Source organism: Gobio gobio, assembly GCF_949357685.1.
Source record: "Gobio gobio genome assembly, chromosome: 9".
Lineage (NCBI taxonomy): Eukaryota > Metazoa > Chordata > Actinopteri > Cypriniformes > Gobionidae > Gobio > Gobio gobio.
This window is the reverse complement of record NC_137115.1, coordinates 34,074,854-34,080,966: the sequence shown is the minus strand read 5'-3', so window position 1 is coordinate 34,080,966 and position 6,113 is coordinate 34,074,854. Positions and strand designations below refer to the sequence as shown.

Here is a 6,113-nt window from a genome sequence, read left to right as displayed (position 1 = left end):
TCATATGGTGACCTGCAGCAGCCAATCCGGTGCAGACACATTAGTTTGACGTTAGATTATGCTTTCACAGAAAAGAAAGAGTTGGGAGGGATTTCAGAGTCTAGGAAACGGGTAAAGTTTGGTTGTATGGTTATGTTTAAGGGGTAAGGGAAGGCTCAACAGTGTAATTATAGATAATTAAATCTGTGCATGAAAATAAGTACAATGTAAAATCATGTGTGTAGCCTACTGTACACAATAACTATCAAATTATGAATTAAAATTTTAGTAGTTACAGACTTACTGTATTATAATATAAGCAAAGATTGATAAAACAGTGAATGACAGAGGCATACAATCGTATTTTAATCATGTTTAATCATGTTTTGCATTCTATTCGCAATATCTAAAAATAAAAATGCTATACTTAGTTACAATAAATCATCATCATCAAAAAAACAACAGTACAAGTTGTACAAGTTGAATTTTGCTATTCATTTTCATTTATTTATTTTACATTTTGTTCCGAGGCTTTTTTTTTTTTATCAGATGGGCCTAGGACCAACTGAACCAAGCAATGCAGAAACGAATAGCTACGTTCACATTTAACATTACATGCATTGGTACATTTGATTTCTGGTTTCTTTTTCACTTTGTAGACTTGAGGCTTCACGTACGATTTCAGATTTCGCAGCATCACGGCACTGGACTCTGCGCATCTGAACACCAGTGCAAAACAAAGGTAGAGACTGAGTTTCTCCTCTTGGCGCTGGGCCAGATGACCTCGCCCGTGGCAGCAAGGATTTACATGAGCTCCACCTCCTTTATGATGCTAGAACAAACAAAACCATTCAGCAACAGGAACTGCAGATGATGTCAAATAACAATTGTGTGACAATTATACAACTCAAATCAGAAAAAGTTATGACAGTATGGAAAGCGCAAAAAAAAAGAAAAAAGAAGTGATTTCTAAATTTACTTTGACTTGTATTTAATTGCAGATAATATGAACACAAAATATTTCATGTTTTGTCTGGTCAACTTCATGTCATTTGTAAATATGCATCCTTTCCTGTCATTCAGACCTGCAACACATTTCAAAAAAAGTTGGGACATGAGCAAATTAGGGCTAGTAATGAGGTAAAAGGGTTAAATAATGATGTGATTTGAAACAGGTGATGTCAACAGGTGATTGTAATTATGATTTGGTACAAAAGCAGCATCCAAGAAAGGTCTAATCCTTTAGGAGCAAAGATGGGCCGAGGATCGCCAGTTTGCCAACAAATACGTGAGAAAAGTATTGAAATGTTTAAAAACAATGTTCCTCAAAGAAAGATAGGAAGAGATTTGGATATTTCACATTCAACAGTGCATAACATAATTAAAAGATTCAAGGAATCTGGAGGAATTTCAGTGCGTAAAGGACAAGGGCGCAAGCCTAAGCTGAACAACCGTGATCTCCGATCCCTCAGGCGGCACTGCATCAAGAATCGTCATTCATCTATAAGCGATATCACCACATGGGCTCAGGACTACTTTGGCAAACCTTTGTTAAGTACCACAATACGTAGTTACATCCACAAATGCCAGTTAAACCTGTACTGTGCCAAAAGGAAGCCCTATGTTAACAGTGTCCAGAAGCGCCGTCGACTTCTCTGGGCTCGGAGGCATCTGGGATGGACCATCACACAGTGGAAACATGTACTGTGGTCAGATGAATCAGTATTTCAGGTATTTTTTGGGAGGAATGGACGCCGTGTGCTCCGGACCAAAGAAGAAAAGGATCATCCAGACTGTTACCAGCAACAAGTCCAAAAGCCAGGGTCTGTCAGGGTATGGAGTTGTGTCAGTGCCCTTGGCAAAGGTAACTTGCACTTCTGTGAAGGCACCATTAATGCTGAAAAGTACATAGAAATTTTGGAGCACAATATGCTGCCTTCAAGAAGACATCTTTTCCAGGGACGTCCATGCATATTTCAACAAGACAATGCAAAACCACATTATGCACACATTACAAAGTCCTGGCTGCGGAGGAAGAGGGTACGGGTACTTGACTGGCCTGCCTGCAGTCCCGACCTGTCTCCAATAGAGAATGTGTGGTGCATTTTGAAGCGCAAAATGCGACAACGAAGACCCTGTACTGTTGCCCACCTTAAGACTTGTTTGCAGGAAGAATGGGACAAAATTACACCGGAAACACTTCATCACTTGGTGTCTTCAGTCCCTAAATGTCTTTTAGGTGTTGTGAAAAGGAATGGCAACATTACAAAGTGGTAAATGCTTTACTGTCCCAACTTTTTTTAAATGTGTTGCAGGTCTGAATGACAGGAAAGGATGCATATTTACAAATGACATGAAGTTGACCAGACATAACATGAAATATTTTGTGTTCATATTGTCTGCAATGAAATACAAGTCAAAGTAAATGTAGAAATCAATTCTTTTTTTTCTTTTTTTTTTTGCGTTTTCCATACTGTCCCAACTTTTTCTGATTTGGGGTTGTATAACAATGATGCACTTGAAAGAAGTCATGAAATGTAACATTGCAAGGTTTGTTTAGGTTTAGTTCAAATTAGTAATGTCTTTTACAGTAGCTAAAAAAAGAAAGAAATATCAAGTATACTCACACATTAGTGCGACGAGATCACTCAAGGTTACATGGCGTCTCCCACATGGATCCACCATAGACCTGTTAACATGATTCAGTTTCCAGGTTACACACTGACAAACCACCAAAATAATATTTGCATTACAAAATCTTTCAATTGTGATGATAGAAAACACTTTAGGAAAACTTCTAGGGAATATATTCTTCTAAATAACAATCATAATAAGTAATAATAATAATAATTGAGAGAAATTCTCTTACCCTGCTGATCCGTCAACAGGAGGCTCTCATGAAGGACAGATTAATGTGTCTCGCCGTAATTTATACTTGTACTCTGTTCCTGTCCTCAACTGATCTTTGAACAGCTGTTGCCCTAGTTTTCATAAGTTAAGTTTCACTCTCAGTAAGTTTCTGATCTTCTGTCTGCCCATCCATCTACAGGAAGTGTTTGTTATATTCTTGATGAATGACACAGTGTTTTAATATTCTATTAGTTAACATAAAATCCACTAAAATCAAATCTTCTTTGCTGAGATAACACATTTGTTTCTGACCAGTTGCTTCGCATCCCTTTCTAGGTTCAGAATACTTATATTTTATAATAATAATATTGTTTGAGAAATATTACAAAATTTGGGGCTGGTAGAAATCTTGAACATGAAATTATTTAAACAGCTCTCCTTATCACCCTTTCTTAAAAATTAAGTACTTACCAGTAATTTCAGAACTGAGGTTCCATTTGCATTTACTAAGCATCGAACTAATAAAGAATACTTCTACACCATTTATTAATCTTAATTGATGGTCATTAAAAATCAAGAAAGCACAACAAAGATTACTAAATGCTGTAAAAGTATATTAGGCATAGTTAGCTCATGTTAGGTAATGCATTAACTAATGTTAACAAATTAGACTTTATTGTAAAGTGTTACTGTAATTGCATTATGCTATTTTAAGATTTCTTTCTCCATTTGAGATCAGCAGGTTTTCAGGTGTACAGAATAAGCAGGTTACTTTTAAATCTGCCCTGAATTATGAGCAGAAGGGGTTATAAACATAATGTTTATAAATGTGGATGATAAAATGTAATTGACATCAGCAAACTCAGATTAGATTAAGAATTATTTTAAAGTTCATCCAAAAATGAAAATCACCCTTCTAACCTTTCATTTTTTCTTCTTCTGTGGAACTTCAAATATGTTGTATGGATCCCCTGAAATATATTATTTTATGTTCATACATTTTCCCTTCAATTTCCCTCTAACCCTGTTTTTCTTTTTTTTTTTAAATGGATTCATTAATCAAGGGTTCCTACACATTTTCAAAATTCCATACTTTTCCAGATTCAAATTTCCAAATCTCTCTATTTTCAGACCATATTTAATGGTTCAAACCACATTATTTTCAGCATTATATTTTGTATGTAGTACAGTCGTCTGTAAATATGTTTTATTTTTCCCAATGATTTTCAAAGTGACAACATACAGAGCCCCTAAAATATAATATATATATATATATATTTAAAGATGCACTTTTGCATGCACACGAGAAGCCATTTTGTGCCCTCAAGAAACTATTAACATGGACACTGACATTTTTTGCGTGATTACACATTACAATTTCTAGTTTTATATATAGTATAACCTGCATCACGTCACTGCCATCTTAATATGAAGAAACCAAGAGCATGGATGAACATTAATAGAGATCTATTTGCTCAAAATTTGGCTTTCTTTAGGGTAGGCGGCAAAGAAACCATAGAAAGAAATGGGTTGATGGCACTATACGGCTGTGTGCATTGGCCTATTTGCCAAGTTCAATGGTCTATAAAAAAAAAGATTGCTACTATAAAAAAAATATACAAATGTGGCTTTCGTTAGGGCAGTACATCATATTTCAAGCCATTAGGTCTGCTTTAACACATACTCTGTATGTAACATATACCACACCGCCAAATGGATATGCAATAAGTTTAATGGTTTCACGTGTGCACACGAAAGTCTGTATATTTAAAACATTTTCAAAGGTCCTTTTAGAGGCTCTTTAATACAATGCTAAGAATATTGTGAAAAGAAATCCAAACACTTATAACCTGCATTTTGCATAATAAAAAAGTGCACCTTGAATTCATTCAGCCATGTTTGACAATCACTAAACAGCTGTCTCTTGTTGTATGATACATTTATTTTCATTCAATTCTTAATTTTCTTATATACAAAACAAAATAGGGGAAAAAGTCCAGAAATGCACATATTTTTTTATACTCTGCTTTCTTTTTTCCATACTTTTCCAGACCTGGAAATGACTCAAATGAAATTCCATACTTTTTCAAACTGCATAGGAACCATGTTACTCAAATAAAATAAAAACACAGATATTAATTTTAGTTCAGCAAGGTTTTTCCATTGTTATTGTTATTGATTTTTTTTTTTTTTTTGAGGGGGGGCAAAAGTTGCAGTCATTCTTTACACAAAAAAGGAACAGACAACCAGAAGCCGACCAAAGGAAAAGGTTTAGGGGAAGTCAGGGGCGCCGCTAGCAATTTTGGGCCCTATGAAAGAATTTGATGTTGGGCCCTCTACCACACCAACCTAGCTATCCAAGATCATCTCAGGGGGCCCCAAAAGTGTGTGGGCCCTTAGAATCGTCCTAACTTTCCCCCCCTTAGCTGCGCCCCTGGGGGAAGTTGTCGGCTTTGCTGTTGGTTTTCGGTTGCTTCTAGTTTTCTGGTGCATCATCAGCAGGTCATATGGACCTGGCGCTGCCCACTCCAGGTCCACTGGACCCCAGCCAGGCATCCAGTGTTGCCAGAGAATGCACTAGAACAGGGCAGTGGACCCGAGTGCCGAATCCCTTGGCAGATTGGTTCTCCTCCTCTCCTCTTTAAAATCTAAACATGAACAAGTACAGTTCACTTATGTATTTTAAGGTCTACTAGTACTCACCCATTAGTGCTAGCAACAGGTTCCACAGAGGAATCACCACAGACCTGTAAAACTGATTCAAAGACAATCATAAAACAAACAAAATTGACCAAGCTCAAAAAATAAGAAATTCAACACCTCCTCACCTGGAAAGTCCTGGAATCATCTCTGCACCCAATCTAATTACGACTGATAAGAGACAAATGTATGCAAAAATGCAGATCATGTGGCTGTGAGTGTATAATTTTACAACTGTGGCAACAAGTAACTTTCTGTTCCGCTCTTAGTTTTGGTTTCTCAATATGTTTTTCATTGCGTGCACTAAAGATACTGGAGTTATTTTTATGACTTTAATGTACCCTTAATGGAGAGAGATGGGCAGAGTACATTATATTTAAGCCCTTTACAAAATTCACTAAGATTAAATATTAAGACACATAATTTAATGTAAGATTTTTGGATTTAAATATCCAAAAACTACTAAAACGTTATATATTTTGTTTACTTGTGTACTTGCATTATCCCAAAGGTTTCCAAGAATGTCCAGAGAAATAAGCTATTTTAATCAGGACATGAACCGTGTCCATGCGTCGCTCGTACCC

General features: G+C 36.3%; 1 long non-coding RNA gene across 1 annotated transcript; it reads right to left on the bottom strand.

Annotated features, from left to right (window-relative positions):
- Positions 1-346: 346 nt before the first annotated feature.
- On the bottom strand, positions 347-2,883 carry LOC307131907. Its single transcript, XR_013817243.1, has 3 exons — positions 2,849-2,883; positions 2,607-2,668; positions 347-811 (listed from the first exon to the last, which is right to left on the bottom strand). It is a non-coding gene; the product is annotated as an uncharacterized lncRNA (long non-coding RNA).
- Positions 2,884-6,113: the final 3,230 nt, after the last annotated feature.